The sequence below is a fragment of the Phalacrocorax carbo genome, chromosome 2 (assembly GCF_963921805.1).
Source record: "Phalacrocorax carbo chromosome 2, bPhaCar2.1, whole genome shotgun sequence".
Lineage (NCBI taxonomy): Eukaryota > Metazoa > Chordata > Aves > Suliformes > Phalacrocoracidae > Phalacrocorax > Phalacrocorax carbo.
The window spans coordinates 155,627,764-155,650,867 of record NC_087514.1 but is presented as its reverse complement, the minus strand read 5'-3'; positions in this window follow the sequence as shown (position 1 = coordinate 155,650,867).

The window sequence follows — 23,104 nt, the reverse complement described above, 5'->3', positions numbered from 1 at the left end:
CAACAGTAACTAGTTGGTGTTTCTCCCTTACTCCAGAAGTCCCAAAGAACAATCTGATATCTCTGGATGATTTAGCAGACCAAAATCTCAGTCCAAACTCAATAAACTTCTGTTGAAAATGTTATTTTAAGACCTCAGGTAAACCTGAGCTGAAGCCCAATACGTCCATCTCAGCGGTGAATCCTGAACCCTCCCATCATATAAGAAATATATAAATTCAATTGTACTTCATAACAATTCCCTAGCAAGATGGTGGTTCTGCCAGTTACTGTGTTAATTAGTAGTAGATATGGAGTCCTTCAGTTTGAGGTTTTTGCCTCTGCCCTCTGTCCAAAACCTTCCTCCCTTAGTTTTTCTTACTGAATCTACATTCAGGCATTAATTTCTATGTGTCATACCAGTAAAGATCAGTTTTGCATCAGGATGACAATGACAGGCAGCCACTGAAGCATTAAAACACAAGTGCTGTATCAAATAAAACCTTAGCCAAACTGACATGATTTATTTTAAAATAATGAGCTTCTCTTTACTGACAGACAGTTTCTGAATAAAATCAGAAGAATTGAACTCTGCCAAACTTAGTAGTAGGGGAAGGCTCAGTGGAAATACAGTTTTAAATCAATTGTTTAATCACAAGTCTGGATTCATCCCATCTAATTTTGACACTTAACGCAGGTGAAGACCTAAGTGAAGAGTCTTCTCAGCCTGTACTCCTTCGCACACAACTGGAGAAAGACAGGCCTCCAGATGGTAGCACCAAGTTTATTTTGGAAATGCCTTTCTCTTTTTCCACAGGTGAATTGAATACTGAGTGAATCTTGGGCAACATGGGATTTTCCAACATTTCTTTTAATCTTAAAACTAGCCAAAACTGGTAAAAGTAGACCTTGTCTTAAAAATAGGAAAAATTTTATGTCTGCGGCTTGTTTCTCCCTAGTTTTTACTTGAAACCAAATACAGTATAAAAATGAAAGAAGGACAAAGGAGAGGAAGGTTGAAATGACATCAGTGTAAAATACAAAATATTCTCCTGAATCCTGGGTTATAAAGTATATATTTCCATTTATAGAATCAGTTTAATAAACATCCTCTTCAAATGCTCAAGATTCCTGTTAGATCTTTATCAAAGAGGAAAACAGTGAAAGACATTTCTACATCAGTGTTTGACTTAATTTTTTTTTTTTTCCCCAGCAAGAAGTATTAGGATCGTTTGTAAGATGCTTTATTTAGAATCTGAAAATTTATTTTATGTTTTTCTGTTGACAACCAGAAGCACTGTGTGGAAAAAAAATAGCAGAACAAAGAGCTCCCTAGAGATATTTCACGTTTGCTGACTCACTACATCATCACATATGACACTGAATTATTAGTTTCAGCAAATACTGAAATAGCACAAGAAAGCTTTCTTGCTCTTTTATCTTCACCATTGTTCTTGGATTTAAACAACTCACATAAAAACTCTTGGGTAAAACCACAAACATTGAAAAATCATAATTTAGAGTGGTGTTTATTCTACAGGATGCCTCCTTAATCATACTGAGATAGAAGGCTGGGAGTATAGTTTTCTTGAGCTCAGAGGACAATTTAGATAGAAAACATGTTTCTTGCTGATAGCCCGGATGCAGAGCCCATCAGGACTTTAGGAAGTTTTAGCAGGATTCTTCTTCTGTCTTTCTTCACCTGCCTGAGTGACTCTGCTCATGCACAGGGATTGAAATTGTGGCCTGATTTGTATCAGGATAAGCTCTGCTGTTGTCTGAGAAACCTCCACATAGTACGGCACATTTTTCAGTTGTGTCTTACTTTTGAGTTAACTATTTTCAGACTCCTTTTAAAAATATAAATATTAGTGGCTATCAAAATTCAGGTAACTGTGTGCAATATTATGTGCATGGGGTCTCAAAACAGGGGTGCGCAGCTCACCCTGCCTCTCTTGCCTGCACTTCACAGTACTGCTGACATATGGATGACCCCACCAACCCCTGTGCTCCACTGCTTGCATGGGCTTATTTGATTCCTTTGGCCTTGATCATAGCTGTAAATTTCTAAAATGACACTGTGTTGTTCTGTATTGCAGGAACAGTGAAAGGTAAGTGTCTGGGTTGTATTATGACTTTCATGACCTTCTGACTGGGAATAGAAGTGTAATACTTCACCAAAAAAATATAACCAAAACAACTCCAGACTCATCTGGATGTAGGAAGCTGATAGCTTAATATAATCTACTTTGATGCAATAATAAATAAAATTATAACACTTTACATTACTGTAGATACTGAACACTTCTGAAGTGAGAATTGTTATGTATTAGTTAATGTTGAAACTGAAATTATTAACACCAAACTGAGGCACGCTTGACTTTTTTCAGAATTAATTCTCAAAAGTAGCTACGCTAATTCTTGTTTTTAGGCTTGGCTACCTGACTTTCCTCCCCCGAAGACAAAGATAAAATTTTCAATTACCAACATTTTACTGGGATTAGATTGTTTTCCTACAAGCTGTGGCTTTCATAGGCACTGGTGTTATTTCTTTAAAATGCTGTGTGTGACAGCAAGAGAAAAGTAGAAGACAAAACAGAAATTAAATGAATGGATCAGTACATTAACCAATGCCATAAGCCGAAAGGGAGAGATAGAAAATTATCAGGAACATATATGTTACAATTTAAAATAATAATCATTGGATGGATTTATTTTAAATTCATGTTACAATTTCTTGTGCTCATCTTAGACACTTCCTTCTCTTTCTTTTCTCCCTATACCCATTGAAAGATTTAAACACCTTACTTGTTAGCAATAAGCATTGATTCAGCATCCCTCATGAAATGATGCATGATTTTACTCCATCACAGATAATTTCAGAAACATTTTGCTGCCTGCTTTTATCTGCACTCTACTTGTGAAGAGGATTTGAAAAGGTTTGCGTAGTTGCCTGCTCTGCAGTAATGTGAGGATTTTGTTATCCAGCTGAGCTACCATCGTTGGTTCAGACAGCTTGGATTCCTTCCTTCTGCAGCCAAACTCTCACAAAACCTCTCCCTGAAACACAAAGGTACTGAAGAGAAAGGGCAAATGAATCACCAAACCTTTCAAGAGGCTATTTATATTCCTCCTGGAACGCGGCAATTAGCGCTTCTCTCAGCCCCATCTGATCACCTTGTTGTCCTCTGCTTGTGCACCCACTTAAACAGTTTTTAGACAGAGATCTTCAGCTCCTGATATCAGATCCAGTCCTGCTTCCAGTCAAAGACAACAGACCCGTGCTACTCACTTAGACACGAATGGAATCAAGTATCGCATCTCTTTGGTTCCAGCAAAATACCTGCATCTCAGTCAGGTTCACACATAAACACACGCAGGTTCAGAGCAGCGTCTCAAGTTCAGGACATACGACCCCCCAGCTATCTTCCTTGCACGTGCCAGCAGTGACTGCTGACATACCGGCTTGCATTTGTGGGAGACACCCTCAGATTCACAGACATACTTGCATCCTTTGATAGTCTCTTTCATTATGGCAGGGAAATAGGAAGCCTAGTGCGATACAGACAACACTGACATTCATCTACTACAATTTCCCGTTCTTGTTCTCTGTGTCTCAGTCTTTCCTCAAGCCTCTGCACTAAAACACCCACCCAGTAATTGTAGAGATTAATGCCAAATTAACGACAGAGGGATTTGGGTATTGAGTTCTTTGTGACTATCTATAAGGCAATCACAGCGACTTGAATTTACCAAGTATTGTGCTTGCTCCGGGGCAAGGACACTCTCTCTGAGATCCTCATATATGGGGTTTCCTATGGGGGGTATCGGGGACCCTTGCCTGGGGCTGCCAGCTGCTGGGAGGAGGCACCCAGAGCCCTCAGTGAGGTCCTGCTGATTGTTGCCCCCTCAAAAGGGCCATCTTCCCCTGGCAGGTGTATCAGTCCTGGCAGAGTCCCTGGCAGGGGTATCAGTACCTCCAACGGGTATCCGTCCCTGGGAGGGCTGTCAGTCCCTCTGAGGGGTATCAAACCCGATAAGGGGCATCAGTGCCTCTAAGGGGCACCACTGCCCAACAGGGTTATCAGCCCCTACAAGGGCTATCAGCCTTCAGCAGGGCTATCAGGCCTTGACAGGCGTCACTGTCCCTATCAGGTGCATCAGTCCCTGTAAGGGGTACGAGTCCCTCTAAGGGGCATGAGCCCCTGGCAGGGGTATCAGCCCCTGTAAGAGGCTTCAGTCCCCAGCAGGGGTATCAGCCCCTGCAAGGGGTATCTGTCTGTCTGAGGACAGTCACGAGTGATCCATGCAAATTGCAGCCTGAGTGCAATCAATAGATGTGACAAGCAGCCGGCGCTGGCAACGGGGGACATAATGAAGGTGTGACTGTGTAAACGGCTAACAGATAACAATGCTATAGGAAATTATAGGGCAGTGCTGTATTGAATAAGTGCAGAGCAAAATGAGCTGCGGCTCGCAGGTCATGCTTCCCCGCTGCTGAAGTGTCTCCTGCTCTTGTCCTTTGTAATTGTAAGTGGCAGCAGTGGCGGCTGAATGCGATGAGGGCATGTATCCAACCCTCATTTGTTCTGCATTACAATGCAGCCCTTGCCGCCAGCAGCTGATCCCGAGTGTCAGTGCCCACCTCCCAAGTGGACCAAGAAACCAGCAAAAACTCCATTTACTTAAGAATTAGGAAGGCTGTCATTAAAACAAAGCTGTCCTTGTAACCACGCTGAATATCTGAGCTGGTCCAGTAAGAAATAGGGCAAAACCTCTATGGTTTGTTTTTAAAAATACTTGCTTTCCCCCAAAGAAACACAGCAGCCTAAAGCCTTATCTTTCAGGAAGCAAAAGATCACATGGAGAAAGTACAAACCCTCTAATTTTATTATTTTTGAGTTTAAAGAAATATTTATAATATAAGAAATAGTTTTTTAAAAACTTAGAACAGAATAAGCTTTTGACTACATACAGTTTTGATGCAGCAGATTCTCCAGATGCTACTATTCTTCTTACCCACTCATTAATATTCAAGGAGAGAAAGAATGGCTAAAAAGTGTTCATTGATTTTTAATGTCATTTCCAAGTCCAGCGATATGAAGTCCTTCTCTGCAATTTTATTCTGACATTTGGATCAAACTCAGTGGTTGTTTTCTGAAATCTCAGGTTTTCAAGACTCTTGGGTCTGATTCCCATTTAAAGGTTTACAGATTAAGTTTAACATTTGAACCTAATCAAAGACAAGGAGGTAACTCAAAGTGCTCTGCAGAGTTCACGGATATTTCACCATCACTGATCAATACTTTCTGCTATTTATGATCACTCCATACATCCCTTCCCCCTCTTCATAATACCAGGCAATTTTATTTATGGTTTTCTTCACCTTAGCCCTTGAATGTCCATTTTTCTGTTTAAAGTAAAACCTACACTAAACAAAACACTTGCTCAATTTCTTTACTAATGCACTGTAAACATAGATCAGTATTTATTCTGTAACCTTGTTTGCAATCATTTAATGTGTCTTCTGGCTTTCACCTTTATAAAGAACAAATTTTGTTCTTGCAAATGTATCTAGGTACAAATGAATATGATTTCAAGGCAAACAAATTCAAACTCTTGATTTTTTTTTCCCCTTTCAATACAGTGAACAAACCTTTCCTTTTTTCTTCTAGTTTCTTTAAGCCAGACAGCTTTCAGCTGAATCAGGGTGGGTGTACTTCCCAGGGTCTGAGGAGTCCACAGCAGGGTTTGCATCCTCCAATATCAAGCAAAATGCCACAAAAGCTCAGTTTTGGCAGGTGCCCACATTTTCTGACATGGGAAGGTGCTCCAGGAGTCAAGCCTACAAGTGGTGGTGGATTTGGTATCTGTGGAATACACTGCTTTTATTTTCCCATTGTCACCTTTGTTATGTAGGAGAAGTCATCAAGGAAACAAATCTGTGGGTTGCCCATCTGCTGCCCAGGCAGCACTGAGAAAGACCACACAGCCGCCTTCGAAGCCTCACCACTAGGTGAGAAGGAGACATTCGGGGGCATAGACTGGCTGCATTGCCCACACGAAGGGGCACAAAGGACCAGATCTCCACTGGTCACAAAATCAAGGGCCTGCCAAAGTTAATCCTGGGCTTTATTATCTCTCCTGCACATCACTGTTCTTCCTGGTTAGCCCTGGACCGCTAACTGTGCTGCAGAAGTGTGTAAAGAAAGATGCTATCATCCCCTATCTGTCTAAGCCAGAAACAGGCAATACCAGAAAAGCCTGTCTTGTCCAATTTCCAGTTCAGCTTTGCAGACTCAAGAAGTGCAGATAGTTTGGACATGCTTTAGATAAGGAGCTGAATATCTGGGCGTTTTCCTGAGCACTGAACGCCACGCTTCATACAGTTTACTAAATTGTGTCACTAAATTTTTACCTTTCCTGATAATAGACTTTTTTTTGCTTCAGTGTTTCTTCTCCTTGCCTCCCAGCAACACTGTTGTAAATGCACAAGTATATATATGTACAACCATCAGTGTACACACTCTAGTAGCATTAGTACTAAAATGTGAATATTTGCTCAGTGCACTTGGGTTCTTCATAAATAAATGTGTGAAGCCAAGAGCAAGCTGCTCACATGCTTACAAAGTCCTGTGCCTGTGTGAGAGTTCACTTTCCAATGCATGATGAAAAAGCAGGCCTTGCCTTCCTGTCTTTGTACAAAAATCCCATGTATGTATGTAGTACAAATGCACTCAGATGCAAAGATGAAAGTGGGTAATTTGTTTCTTTCACATGCAACCACAAAGGGAACCCAGCACCTCTGCAGAGCTGCAATTGCCAGGTACCTGTTTTAGAGGCAGGACAATAGAGAGCTGGTTTGGCATTGGGCTAATCTTTTGGAAACGTAGGAAGGAGAAAGAAAGACTGGTTACAGATTGTTTTGCTTCATAAAGCTCTCTCCCATACTGTCCAAGAAAAATACCTCTTTCCACACAATGTACGTAGCCAGCGTTCAAGGGGATGGCTTTTTTCTTTTTCTTTTCCTTTTCCTTTTTCTTTTCCTTTTCCTTTTTCTTTTCCTTTTCCTTTTTCTTTTTCTTTTCCTTTTTTTTCTTTTTCTTTTTCTTTCTTTTTCTTTTTCTTTTTCTTTCTCTTTCTCTTTTTCTTTTTCTTTTTCTTTTTCTTTTTCTTTTTCTTTTTCTTTTTCTTTTTCTTTTTCTTTTTCTTTTTCTTTTTCTTTTTCTTTTTCTTTTTCTTTTTCTTTTTCTTTTTCTTTTTCTTTTTCTTTTTCTTTTTCTTTTTCTTTTTCTTTTTCTTTTTCTTTTTCTTTTTCTTTTTCTTTTTCTTTTTCTTCTTCTTTTTCTTTTTCTTTTTCTTTTTCTTTTTCTTTTTCTTTTTCTTCTTCTTTTTCTTCTTCTTTTTCTTCTTCTTTTTCTTTTTCTTCTTCTTTTTCTTCTTCTTTTTCTTCTTCTTCTTTTTCTTTTTCTTTTTCTTTTTTCTTTTTCTTTCTTTTTCTTTCTCTTTTTCTTTCTCTTTTTCTTTCTCTCTTTTTCTTTTTCTTTCCCTTTCCCTTTTCCTTTCCCTTTCCTTGCCTTGCCTTGCCTTGCCTCACCTTGCCTCGCCTCGCCTCGCCTCGCCTCGCCTCGCCTCGCCTCTCCTTTTGAATTTTCAGCTAGTTTTCCCCTTGTTTGCCTTTCTGGCTACTTTCTCCCTTACTTACTGTTCCTGACTGCTTCTAATGTGCCTCTGCTGAAGGATACCTTGCTTCTCCTCTTGTTTATCAAATGAAATCGAATTCCTTAGGCATAACTACATTTGCACCCCAACTTGTTTGTGAGAAGTTTACCGGTGATTGTTCTTATTTGAAGCATGAATTTCTGAAACAGGAATCTTTTCCTCCAGCCGGGGAGGCCAGTCTAATAATGCTCTTCTATCCTATGAGTCGTAGGTCAGCGTTTAATTTCTGAGGTAAATACTTACCGTTCAAAATTCACTATCTGCTAACATGTTTCACCAGTCTGCTTTTAAAATTCAGTCAGGGACCAGCTGACCAAGACTAGGGGTGGGGAACCTCATACTCAAAGTGTTTTAGCTGTCCCATCTTAAAAACCAAACACATCACTGACAAGGTACTGAAGGCACAGGAGGTTTGTTGCAAAGTAAAAACTAGGTGAGCTCAAACTTTGGGCAAGGGGAGGAGATTGGGGAGCAAAGGACGCAGGCAGCTGAACTTAAGCGAGTATTTTTCAGTAAACATTGCAAAGGCTTTTTGTCTTCATCACATTCTGCAGTTAGATAATTATCTCCTTTGTTATCTTGCTGTAGAACCAGAATTTTGTATCAGCAAAGGCAGAGCCTCAGTCACTGGCGGGTTTACAGAAAGTGAAGACGAAGGAAGCGGAGACAGGGAGAGGGATGGGGATGAGGACAGGGACAGGAACAGGGATGGGGTAAGGTGGGAAAAGCAAACAGAGCTGAGGCAATGCCTAAATTCTGCCACACAGACTCAGCACAAATAGTGCCTTACTCCACCAACATCCGCAATACAACCAGTAAGGCAGCTTGCCAACTGAAGTGTATTTTCTGTGTGAATATGCATAATACGAACGATTCTCAAAACCTGAAAGTTGTTGCAAGTGGTTGTTTTCCACCTTGTTTGCCTTGTTCTTATACTTGCTGCTCTGAAGGTGTGCGCGTCTTCGCTGCGTAACAATGAACTGCTCGGGACCTTCAGTGTCCCAGCACGGAGAAAATTCCCAAATGCGCTGCAGAATAAACTTTCAAAGGTTTGGATTTCTGGGATTGAAGCTTATCCTGGTTTAATCTTTTTCATGAAGATTATGATGGATGCTCAAGCTGAGTGTCAAATTATTGTCTTGTGAAATAGCTGTTTTCTCACAGCCAGCTTCTTGACTGAAAAATGGCTTTTCTTTGCCCAGATCTTCATGAACCTGAGCTGACAGCATATTCAAAATAGTATATTCAGCAACAAGCAGCAGAAGTGAAAAGCAAAGATTTGTGTCGTTCACGATTCTTTCTGTATGGGTAGAGACTAGGGAATACACTTAAAGTAATTACAAGGAATCTTTCTTGTTGCTGTTTATTTCAACATTATATATTTTTATGTGCACAGCCTAGAAGTATACCAAAAGGAATAATTTTACTGAACTGAATTACAAAAGTATGTGCTTTCCTCTCATATGCCAGTCCTTTCTAGTCTAAAAGTCTGATTTCCCCCTTAGATACAGAGCACTGCCTCATGCCATATCAGTCTCTTTCTCTTATACTTTTTCAATCAAAATGTTCAGGGATGACAGACAGAAGACTCATGCTCTAGGACTGAAGCTAAATGTTAACTACCAGCTGCTTACAAGGTGAGGAACTTAGAAGCTGCAACTGCTGACCTTGCCACTAGCTCCTCCATAGTGCCAAAGAGGAGCATTTACCATGCTGATGCATTTTATTTCCATGTCAGATTATGTGCTCACTTTATACAAATCACATGCTGACACGAAATGTCTATGAGTCATTCTTTTTCCTTCATGTATTACTCATGTACGATCTGTAACAAAATCCTCTATTTTCTGCACATGGCAAAGCCTTCTTAAATTAATCACACTGCAAATTGGAAAGAAGAATTACACCATTTCTCTTCAGAAAAATTAAAACTTTTGACATTTAAATAGTGTATTTACCAAAGCACTTTGAGTAATACTGTAATCTATTTTCTGTCTATTTAAAAACATGTTATAGTGTAAAAACTGTTTTTATCTCCATCTCTGTGAAAGCATGGGCAACACTGATTCTATTTAACATTTTATCAACTGAACTAGAGAAGAGATATCACCTCTTTGAGCACCAGCCAAAGGTCTTGTAGCTAATGCTGACCTCTGTCAAATATAACACATTGTATAGGAAGGATTGACAATTATTGTTCTGCTGTGTTTTGCAAGACACCAAGGGTCAGAGCAATGGAATTGTTACGTTGCAGCCCAGCAATAATTCAAAGCTTGTTTGCCTGTGCTGGGTAAGGATACAAGGGTCAGAAATCATTGTTGTGTTAGAGTATAGACAAAATGTTAGGGAATTTGTAAATAGGCTTGCAGTTTTCCCCATTATTTTATTTGTTTCCAGGGATTTCCTTTGTGGTTGACAGGTATTTCAAATCAACCTACTGTCCTCCTATGACAGCATGATTATTCTTCTTAGAAAATGATAAATCAGCCTTTTAATCTCAAAGATTCAAACTGTATTGAAGCCTTCTGGAAAAGGGAGGTGAGGATCCAAGTAGAAAAGGAAAAGTTTTCTTATTCCTCTGGAGCATGTATACATTAGTGAACTAAGATTTACAAATTCCTAAAAGGCATTTTGATTTCTTTTGCTTAATTTTTAAGGCTCTTTAAAATAAAAAGTATTCCAAGATATCTGTCTGTGAAGCCCATGATTGCATCTCTCTGTGGTGCATGGCCTTTATGCTACTGATTTCTATTAAGAGCATTCTGCTTAGCTGAAAGAGCATCAACATATATTTTTAGCATTCAAAGTACTGAGTTTTATACCTTCTTGTCATGTTATATGGATGCACCTATGGTTCATAGCAAATACACTATAAAAATAAAAATATAACTAAATGCCTCTATGTAATCAACAGAAATGACAAACCCATTCCCATTGATGTTGAAGTCAATAAGGGTTTATTGCAAAACTTCAGTACAAACAGGATTAGATATAATACAGACTATAGCTATAGTTCATATATATATGTGAATATATATTCATAATGCAGAAGAAAAATATGAAGAATATAAATGAGCTTGTCTAGGTCATCTCTTTTGCCTACTTTAGGATCATTTTCTGTGGTATATTTCCAGTATTTTGGCTCAATAAAGCCTGTGTTTGTCAGCAACACTACTCTGCTGCAAAACTAGCAAATATTGTGTTGAACTATCTAAACAGGAGTACCATCTACTGGGCTCAGGAAGCAATCTTTCTGACCTACTTAGCACTGCGAAGTCCTCAGGTAGTGTTTGTGGTTTTGTGCACTGTATGTTCAGAAAAAATGTGGACCAAGGCGGAAAAAAGTCTACAGTAAAGCTACAGAAATGAAGAGAGCTAAAGGGAACACCTGAAAAAAAGAGATGTTTTTTCTGAGAGAAGGCATGCAATGGAGCTATAGGCTAAATTAGGAATAGACTCAAGAACTAATAGTGGGTTGTTAATCTGAGTGCTATTCAGGATAAGAAGAGACATCAGTGAGAAAATTAGAAAGCATTAAGAATTGGGCTAGATGTCAGAAATTTAGAGTCAGAGATCATTGTTGTTTTCCTGCTGTGAACATTTATCATCTGTATCAAATAAAGCTCACATGGCAGGTTGAGAGTCAGGAACTAGTTGTGTTGCCACAGAGACCACCGTAAATCAGGGCCACTTTTACTAGGCACTGTAGTTACCTTCTGAAAAAGAGCACACAGTAAAAATGGTCTGAGGTCTGAGCCTTGGGTGGGATTCACTTTTAACACCAAATCCTGATCTTGCAGTTGTTGCAGTAGTCACAACGTCAGGCTGTGGTTCAGGCAAGCTCCTGACTGCTGTAAGGCTCAGAAAGTCCTGCAGAGGAGCAGAAACATCAGCTCTGACCCAGCATCTAGTGAAATGTCCTTTAATTCCTTGATTCTAAGGATTCACCTTGGGTTTTATTGTAGCATGCACTAGCACTGAGGAGACAAGGTTTAAAGGACAGTCAGCATCCAGAGCTGATGGGGGGAAGAACCCAAAGTCTAGTGATGACCTAAAAGGGACTATCTAAAGTGAGTACCTAAAACCATGACAATCATCCAGCTCAATTTTGCTGTGAGCAGTTTTGAGAGCTAAGAGAAATATCTGAGGCTTTCTTCTGCTATCTGATCATGGTAGGGGTCTGCCCTCGAGGACCAGAGGCTATCAGTAACTTTGCTTCAGTAAGAAACCATATGGCACATGAAGGGGACACACAGAAAAGCAAAATTATGTCAGTGATTAAGAGTTTGTCAATGACATGACATAAAATGCAGTAGACAAAGTGAAGTCTAGAAGCCTGAAAAAACTAAATTATTGCTTTTAGCTTTCTTTTTCATCAAAACAGTTGATGAAAAAGCAGTACCTATGACACTGGGCTTCTCCTGAAATGGATTTAATTGTTTCATCTCTGATAGTATGAAACAAAGTGTGTTTGAAATTTCTGCAGAAAAATACTTTCACTTTCATGTGGAAGTTCAAAATCATGATTGTTTTGTGATATCAATACATTTTAATTAGCATTCATTTTAGTTTTCATCAGCACATGCTAATAGAGATGGGGAGGATTATTTTTTCTTTCTTTTTTACAGCTTACCATTTAGAAGATATAACACGAGTGTTTATTGATAATAGAATGCATGATGAAATGATTCTAGCGTTAAGCTGTTAAACATTGACCAACAAATTAATGTTATAAAATATGTACAAACTACAGTGTGATTTGTGTTTATTGAACCATGTATGTCCTTGCCAGATAAGCTGTCAGTAAATATTTTATCAGATACACATATTTAAATTAATGCAATTAAAGTGAAAACAGTTCATCAAGGCATTGTTACATCTGGGTAGAAAACAAAAACAACAGTAATTACCATTATTAGATATAGAGTACAGTATATGACATTACTCCAAATGGAATTCAAATCAGAAAAAAAAAAAATTTGAAGGTTTCTTATGTGAGTGAATAAGAATAAAAGCCTTATCAATTAAAGCCAGACTGGCACAGTTCCTGCTACATACGGGTTTTATATCTTTCACTTTTTTTCCCTTTACTTCTCTTATCCTGTCTGTCCATAAGCTCTTTGCGGCAAAAACCTTTTATTTTGGGACCCTGAATGCATCTGACAACTTATAGTCAAAAACAATTACATTGCTTATTCTCAACCACCAAACATTTGGGTACCTCAGCTGGTGATTCCTACTCTCTCTTCCCATTAAATGTCAGGAGTCTCAACCCAAGAGCAGATTTTCCTCCAAAGCAGCATCCCAGTGTACCAGTCTTGCACGTTGTAGGTGCGTGCAGCAAATGAGTGCAGCAAAACACGGCTGGGGTAGTGCACACCCTGCACGTGAATGGGACCTCATTCTTCAGGCCTGTCAGTCCATTACAAATTTAAAAGAAAAATGTCCCTTTTACTTTACTCTGATGACCCGCTGGAAACAAACACATGTCCTTCTCCTGTCAGCCTGCTGCTCTCTAAACCAGCCAGACTGAACTGCTATCCTCCACCAAGGCCAGCCTCTTCCTATACAGCAATTCCCTCGTGAAGGTGGAAAGCAGGAAAGCCTTTTCTCCTCCTCTACCCTCACCTCGACTGCTCGGAGACAAATGCGGCTTTCTGGGTGTCACTCTGGGCTCGATGGGCTTTTTGCCCACAACAGGACAATTCTGACTGACTGCCTGGCCCAAATGCGGAGGGCCCAGTTTGCAGAGTGGTTAAATGAAATGTGAATCCAGGGAGAGATTTTAATTCATGCTTTAGGAACCATGATGAGGTGCCTTAGCTGCTCAGTGCTGTGCCCTATTCAAAGGATACTTACTGAATAAATCTGAATAATGAATGAACAGGAAGAGACTGTAATATGGTCTGTACGTACAAAGAGGATAAGTTTGTCAAATTAATTATTCACTTAGCTCCAACAACCACTCCATAATCCATCTTCTGTCCATCCCAAGCACTATGAACATGGTCTATACCTAGCCCATATTTTAGCCTCGTTCTTTGAGTTGTGTGTGATGTAGACCAGAAACATGGAGGACAGACCCTCGATAGCACTAGCAAAAGAAATTATTACTGTATTTTAAAAGAACTTAATAGCTGGAAAACAAGCAAGCAAACAAACAATCAAGCCCGAAGTACAAATGGCTGTGAAAAAGTGGAGAGCACGTCAAACATATCTAAGGTCCTGGTCTTGCAAACATGTGGGCGTGTGCTTATCAAGTAGCAACTTTGACAAGATCAATGCAAAGAGGCATGGTGCCAGAGTTAAAACTATATTTATAAAAGGAGGAGCCAAAAGAGCTCATGGATTAAAACATGAAAGCATTTATAGGGTTGTGCCAGCTGAAATAGAACATTAACAAAGTTGAATCTTTTATAGTTCATGTGTACTTTCACTATTTGTTATGTTCATCAGTAGCATTTAACATTTTTGTATTACTAAATCTCAACAGGTTAACTAGTGTAAAATATTCAGATTTTGCTGCTCCTAGCAATGCTGAGCAGTACCTTAAACTCTGCTATTGCAGAGAATAGGAAAAAGGATGACACAGTCAAATTTTAATGCAAAGCCCTAATGTAAAGTAGGAAATATGAAGAATGTGGCCTATAAGAACTGAGCTAAAATCATAGCTCAGAAACTGTTCTGCAATTCACCTAGATTGGAGAATGTGTGAATCCCAGAATTTTTTAAGATTAAGGGCACAATGTAGGCTTTATTTTTATCAAGTGAGTTTAAAGAGATATTTAAAGCTAATACTTCACTTTCTTTATGGCATATTTTGTTTTATGCTAAGCAGAATCCAAAAAGACCCTATTAATGAAGATGGTTTAATGCCTGTGCATTATTATAATGCACTCCTTTGTTCTACACTTTCTCTGTGTGTCACAGACTAAGTCATTAATCAATGGGTGGTGAAAAATAATTGTCTAGTTCTTAACAATCTTCTATTGTTGAAACATTTGGAATTTTAAGATAAAGATGTACTGGCTGCTCTGAAAAAAAATGTGGTTTAAGATTACCCTTCATGGAAGTGCAGGCTTATTGTTAGAAATGCAAAGCAGATGACCTGGTTTTAATGTGTTTTAGTGCACTGTTGTTCAATTGTCTATTCAAATTTTGCTCGAAAAGTAGACTTCATTAATGTCACAAAATAATGATTTTGTGTGTTATTTTATTGTACTGGCATATTAATTAAATGGAGAAGCATCACAGAATTACACAGGGTTTAAAAATAGAAGTACAAAATCTTTTTGGTAATAATAATAATAACAATGATAACTCTTAGCCTATTTAATACAATTTAAGAATTATATTCCTTTTGTACTTCTATCCTTGATGCCAGATATACATAAAAGGCACATACTGATTACAAATCACCTGGGAATATGTGTCTTTAACAATCCATTTCAGCGACTCACCTAGGAGATCCGTCTGACAACCTTCATATAGACTGTGGAAATTCTGTGGAAAATACAAAGCTGCACATTCCCAGACAACACAGATAATTTCTTTTTCTCCTGAGAGGAATACTTCAGAACTGGACATCAGCTAACTTCTACTGTTAGAACTGTAGAACTGTTTCAGCTCTACTGGCACACTGGTTTGGTTGTGAATGCCACAGAAGTTGCCTAAACAGCACTTTCTCTGAATGTCCTCTAGTCCACCTCAGGCTCTTTTAAATAACCTCAGAATCTAAATAAAACCAAGAACAGCTCTTTTATCCAGCTCTTCCCAGAAAGCCCAGCTACAGGTACAGCTGCTCAGGGTGCTGGAGGTGGACACACAAATCCGAGTCATGCCTATGAGATGTAAAAAAAAAATAAAATTCCAACACACCAAACAAGTCGATCTGAACTGCAGAGATCTTCCATCAAACTCCAGTCAGTGAAAAGAGTCTCATTAATTTAAAGAGAATGGGTCAAGCCTCTGTCACATCATCAACAGCTCTTCTTGTGAGTTTTTTGCAAGGTGATGTTCCTTATGTATACAATATCATGTGATACTGGCTAATCCTGGGGAAAATAAAAAGTGTGGTAAAAGTGGTTCCCCAAGAGGAAACCTATGATGAGAATAGAGGGCTTGAGCGCACAAGCCCATGATGATCACAGAGGTCCTCAGTTCTTGATCAGTGCAGGAGCTGGGTAGATGTGGGTTTAGGGCATAACACAGGAAACAAAGAACATGTAAATAAAACATTACATTTAGAGCAAGAAGGTAAAGGAGCCAACAGAAACACACAAAAGACAGTAATAGCTTCCTTAAGGATGGGATTAAAAGGGGAAGAATGGGACGGATTACTCTTCCCCTGGTTAACCCCAAAGATGATGCACAGTAGTATCACCTTCACTGCTTTTAGGTTTCATACTCACCACTGCAAACTCAGAAATTATATGTATGTAAACTATTATCCTTTACTGGATAACTGGGTTAAATAGATGAGACTTTTAAAGGCCTGTGTGTGAGTGTGTTTTCTGCCCCAGACTTTCCACACACCAAGTTGATACATAGCCCAGCACCAAGTCAAACTGGGATGCAATTGTCCTGTGCCATTGTTCAGCAGCCAGTCCACATACAAATGCTACAGAGATGTCTTGTGTAATTCAAAGTAATGAGTGTCTTATGGTTCTGGCCTAATGTGTTGTATCCAGCTCATATACCAACTTATTAACAGGGAACTTAAGAGCTACAGGCATGATTTTAGTTATAGTTAACTACTTTCCTCAGTATGACAATCACTGTGGGGATTATTGAGTTAGAAACGGCATGTGAAAAGAAACAAGAGGAAACAAAGTAGGTGGAGGAAAGACTCAGAATATTAATCGTATTTGTTAAAATATTCCCAGCTTGTTGGTAGTTATTTCAGAGGGTGGTTTGATTATTTAATCTTACCAGATTTTTGTTTGCTCTTTGATTTCTTTTTTTTTCCATTCTGTTAGAATATTGAGGTGATATATTAGTCCTTTTCAAGTAAGTGATGAACTTTCACTGACCTCAATATCAACAAAAACAGAAATAGTAACACTCAATTGTACCACTTATTTTTGTAATACTGACCACAACTTTAGTAATATCCTAAAGCTAGTGGCTGTATAGATTATTCCAAATAGGTCAAAATTTAAATTATGATGAACTTTAAATTACATACGCATGAAAAAAAGAGCAGAGGGTTTTGGTAACCCTCTCAAATATTTACTGCTTTTCTTCTTTCTACTGGCTATTTAGTTTTCCATGATTAAATAGTGAGCCTCTTGGGACAAGCTAAGGGCTTATTTCAGTGCCTGGAAAACATATAACACATTGTACAGGTTATTGCAAGTAAATACTAAAGCCCATTATGGGAAGATGAGTCCTGCCATTGCATTTTATCTTTCTATTTTAGCTGCTTGAGGAATGTGTGTTCAGTATTTTCATTTTCTGCATAGGCTTATATAAATGCTGGAGAACCCAAACATAGGTATGTATGTCCACACCTAGGGCCAAAATGCAATGAAGTTGGTAGGCTCATTTTCTAGTATGATGGCTACGATGAAGTAAATTCTGTGCCTAGTAAATAAGGGGGAAGGCAGGAAGCTGCCAGCTTAAACATACTCCTCCTCTTTGGCACCTCAAACTCTCAAGAAAAGGTCTTTCTCTGTGTCATAAATCATTGAGAGATGAAGAATAATTGTCTAGTTATTAATCGTCTGCTATTGTTGAAACATTTGGAATTTTAAGATAAAGATGTACAGTTTGTATAGAAAAAAATGCTGTTTAAGATTATCCTTTCTGAAAATGTGAGCTTATTGTTATAAATGCAAAACAGATGACCTAATGTTAATGTATTTTAGTGTTATTTTAGTGCTGCCTATTCAAGTTGTGCTAGAAAATAGACTTCATTAATGTCACAAAATAATGATTTTGTGCATTATTTTATTAAACTTAAACATTAATTAAATTTAGAAATACTTTGGATCTATAAAACATTTGAAAACAGAATTCTACCACATTACTGTAATAATAGAAGGGGACATTTCTGAGGCTGTTGAAAGCTTATCTCTTTTTTTACTTTTTCCTAGATCATAGAATCATAGAATTGTTTAGGTTGGAAAAGACCCTTAAGAGCATCAGGTTCAACCATTAACGTAGCACGGCCAAGTCCACCACTAAATCAAGTCCCTAAGCACCATGTCTACATGTCTTTTAAATACCTTCAGGGATGGTGACTCAACCACTTTGCTGGGCAGCCTCGTCCAAGGCTTGACAACCTTTTCAATGAAGAAATTTTTCCTACTATCCAATCTAAACTTCCCCTGGTGCCACTTGAGGCCATTTCGTCTTGTCCTATCACTAGTAACCTGGGAGAAGTGACCAACACCCACCTTGCTACGACCCCCTTTCAGGTAGTTGTAGGGAGCGATAAGGTCTCCCCTCAGCCTTCTCCTTTCTCCAGACTAAACAATCCCAGTTCCCTCAGCCACTCCTCATAAGACTTGTGCTCTGGACCCTTCACCAGCTTTGTTGCCCTTTTCTGGATGCAATCCAGCACCAAAATATCTTTCTTGTAGTGAGGGGCCCAAAACTGAACACAGTACTTGAGGTGCGGCCTCACCAGTGCCGAGTACAGGGGCATGATCACCTCCCTGCTCCTGCTGGCCACACTATTCCTGATACAAGCCAGGATGTCATTGGCCTTCTTGGCCACCTGGGCACACTGCTGGCTCATGTTCAGCCGGCTGTCAGCCAACACCCCCAGGTCCTTCTCCACCAGGCAGCTCTCCAGCTGCTCTTCCCCAAGCCTGTAGCGTTGCATGGGGGTTGTTGTGACCCAAGGGCAGGACCCGGCACTTGGCCTTGTTAAACCTCATACAATTGGCCTTGGCCCATCAATCCAGACTGTGGGATATCTGGAAAGCCAAGGACACGTAGTGAACAATCCAGACTCAGACTGTGTGGACTTAATTTGCCTGTGAACAAGAAGGCCTCAAGGATGTTGCAAGTTAAAACCAATGTATGTAGCTATTACTAACAAATGTGATTTTGTATTTACCAAGACTTACAAAGTGGCATTGTACAAACTTACTGTGGGGACGTGCAGGATGGCATTACGTCTTCCTAATAAGTTGCAAATTCCAAGGTTGGCCACAGGCGCTACTCTGTCAACAGGGGCCGCATCCCATATCACCGGCAGGAGTGTCTCATTACAGCGTAGCAAAACCAGGGCGATCCACATTCGGGAGTTGCTGATGCTGCTAGTGGCTATCCTTATGATAAAGCCCAAGGATATACTGACCAATTAACAATAGGCTTGTGTGTAATAAACAATAGGTTTGTAATAAGGTGGTTACAGAGCTATATTAACCGTGCTGTGTCTGTAATAAACCGGCATTTGCTTGATCATATTGGTCGTGTCCAGTGTCCGTGACTTCTGCGTCAGCACCAGACTGTCCAGATCCCTCTGTAGGAGCCTTTCTATCCTCAATGAGATCAACATTCCTGCCCAACTTGGTGTCATAAATTATGTGTACCATAAATAAAAAATAATACACTGCAAGTGATTACAACCCAGCTAGGAATACACAGTTCTGTGTAATTCAGTTTTAGTATTCTTGTAGGACAAAGAGAATAGCTTAGCAGAGTTCAGTTTTATTTTTTCTTCTACTTCAGTAGCATGACAGAACTTGAAACACAGAATTGCAATGCAGGCCACTGGAGCCAGAGAGAACTCTCTATTTCCAAACTAGTCAAGACCCTTTATGAAAAACTAATGTGTTATATAATAGTTAGATCTTGTCTTTCAAGAAATCCTTAATGGGTTACTCTAAAAATGTCAAGAAATGACACCCTGGTTTGCAAACTAAATGACCTTGATAACAGAATCCCTGAAAGTGACTTTCATGAAGCAAAGCTAGGGTAAATGAGCTAATTTTTTTTTTTATTTTCCCCACCACTCTGCCCCCACCCCTGAACTGTATTCGTATACTGCATTTATACAGAAGGAATTATCAGTTCACAATTCAAACATAATTCAGATCACACATGTGTGAATTTAGGAGAAGAGTTGGCACACTACAGCATAGCATCCGTGGAAGAACGAGTTCTTTCTACATGTAGCTTTGGTATGAAGAACAACTAGTTAAACAAAACTGGTACATGATGGAGGGGATTCTGGTAAAAGGAAAAAATTGTCTGCAAAACCTATAACCAGTCATACATAATTCTTGACCTGCTCCTATTGCAGAGGGGCGAAAAACCCCTACAGCTCTAATATGATCAAAACTGCAAGTATGAGAACGGAGAGCTCATTAATCAATCTGCACTAGCCCTTAGGGCCAGGGGCGGGGAACAGGGAAGGAAAGGTGACTATTGGGAAAAAAAATACTCACTCTCAGTCTTGCTTATCCCCAATGTAATTAAAATATCTGAAAATATGGGGAATCTACATCCATTTCTCATCCCTCCTTACAATTTGCCTTTATAAGAAAGGCCCAGTCAGCCCATGACTTTGGACAGTCCCCGTTACCAGCAGCTGTATACTCTAGTAAGGCTCAACACTTCTCAGTGTTAAGATTTTAAAATATTTTCCACAGACACAGAAATAATAATTTTTCGACCTGCACATAAGGAAGCCTGAAGGTCTGGAAGTGAGATACCTAAAATCATTTTGCCTGTCTCCATCTTTTGTAGAAAAAAACCATAAAACAAGATTATGCCAGCTCTGAGAATATATGTATGCACCCATGTTGTCTTGTAAGGAATATGACCTAGTGGAATAGAGATGCACATTCTGGAGGAATAGGACTTTAGACTTAACTTTTTTTAGCCTTTTTTGTCTCACAAAAAGTCATTGAACCAGGGTAGGCATCATTCTCCCCATTCATTTAGTTTTAAAATGATTTATCCAAATTTTATGTGCAATCTTGGTTGAAAAAGATCAGAAAGATTGTAATTATATATGGCTATTTTCTAAAGTAGTTTTGGGGAAGAAACAGTGATGGTCCTCCAATAGCCCTCTAAAACTTGTAAAGCAGTGGTACAGCCGCTGCAGGTAAGGTTAAGATCATTTTAGACTTAAGCTTTCAACAAAATAGTTTTCTTTCATGCTGCCAATGAAAAAGCCAAATGATACAGGACCTTCCTCCTGTTGTGTGCTGCATACACAGGGAAACAAAAGTGAAAAATTTATACATGTAAAATCCAGCCTATGTCCAAACAGTTACTGTTCTCTCAAAATAAAGCACTTCCCATATTTATTCTCAAAATTATTTGGGGTGAAAGGGGAATATTACTCACTTGGTGTCCATATAACAAGGAAAACTGATATCTTGTGCGCATTTTCCCCCCGCATACAATATAATGTGTTCACTAAAAAAAGAAAAAAAAATCAAACAATAATTTTAAATCTATCAGCTACATTTACCTGTGATTATACTTCTCCGCTGCTTCATTAGTATCCAAATTAATTTGTTATAAAAGAGGGTTTATCACCGTATTTATAATTTCACACTTCTTGACTGACCAATAATATTTGAGCAATCTTCTGTTTAAATGTAACCACCTTCCCTGTTGCTAACACCACCGCTGACCTTAATGTCATACAATATTATCTGCTCAGCAAATTGCACCAATAGTCTCATTGTATTTTTTAGCACATAAGCTTATCAGGAAAAGTCAGGAAGAGAAAAATTCACAGTTCTTTGGAAAAGAAATTGAAGTAATAAAGCAAAGATAGTATTATTAACAAGTCTAAGTTTGAATACAGTTATATTAGCAGCAGGAACCAGAACTGCTTGTTAGTCCTTTAAACAATGTCATATTAAAAGAAGTCCCAAATGCTGGTAAGTCAGCCAAGCTTTTCTCCTCGCTCTCTGTACCCATGCTTATTTCACCATGGATCCCAGCTTCAAGAACATGAGAACTTAGACAAATTAAACTTCTTGGTATTACAAGCACCACTCAGAAGCATAAAATTAACATACATACTATAAAGCTGGGATTCTTATACTAAAGAAACAAAAGCTTTCTTTTTCCTCTGCCAGGAGTACATGCCTCAGCACTACCCTGCACAAATGGATGGCTGGTATGGAGTACTAGCAAGGTTGGTAAATGAGGCAAGGAAGTGGAAATGTGTTTGACACGTACATGTTTCCAGTATTTTCTTGTTCTGAGGAAAAGAAATCAAAATATTCTTATGGATTGCCTATACAGAGCATATTTGAAAAAGAGTAAGTCTGTTGTGCAAAGGAGTTTTATGATGGTATGTAAAGCTTCGACTCTTAACAAAATATGAAGAGCCAACAAGTCAACCCATATACCTGGTTGAGTTGATCCTGAATGGGACAAGAGGCAAACCAGGACCTTGTTGCACCACTGTGGGCTGTAATCCCATAACAGGGATAAATTGATCTGTGTCTGTTAGCAGGTAGTACTCACATTGCAATAGGCCTGTCAGGTATATCTTACTGGGAAGGGTAAGACCACTGGAAAAAATGGCAAAGACAGATCAAACTGCAGATTGAGCACATGGAAATCAGAGGAGGGGAGGTCATATTACAGAAGTTCACAACTACAGGATTTGGAAGTGCAACACAGTTTACATTTAACTTTTGCAGCTCATGTTAGACCATACTTAGCCTCAAATTAGTTCAATTAGTTCAAGTACTGACTTTGTACATGTGCCGTCAGAGAGCTTGGGGCAGATTCGGAGCTGCTGTATGGCACAGAGCTTCCAGAGGAGCCGTCTGCCAAGGAGGAAGAGGAGGACATAATCTGCCTGCGTGATTTGTTACATGGATTCATCCATAATGCTCATTCAGTCCCAGATGGGAAGCGTCCCACTACCACTTCAGCCTAGAAAAATACTTTTGTGTTTCCCAGCTGTCAGATGCTTTGCTACAACCAGCAGACATCTTCCCCAGGAGAAAGCAGAGCTTTTGGAAAGCTTAGCTAGCAGAGGGACCTGGTCCACAGGAGTGAGGCAGGGTCTATATATATAGCATATTTTCTGAAATACTCTTTGTTATTTTATCCCTTCTAGATGTAACTAGCTTTTGACATCAGTAGAGTGCCTGTCAGGAAATAGCTATATAGCTTTAGGATACCATAGCCATAAAAATATTATTTCCTTGAGGGGGCGCAACCTGCTGAAAGGAGAACAGAAAATTAGGGCTGAAGGAGTGTCAGTCTCTGTGAACTCACATATGGATGGAAGAAAAAAAATAAATTGCTGAATCAACACAATGTGCCTTTCCATCCCACGCTGCTAACTGCAGCAGCTCCCTCATTAAGGTACACATTTTAAACCTAGGAGCCTGGGTTTTCAGTGTTTAAACAGGTAGCCAGCCTCCTCTCCAGATTTAATGATTTGGTGAGTCTGTAAACACAGT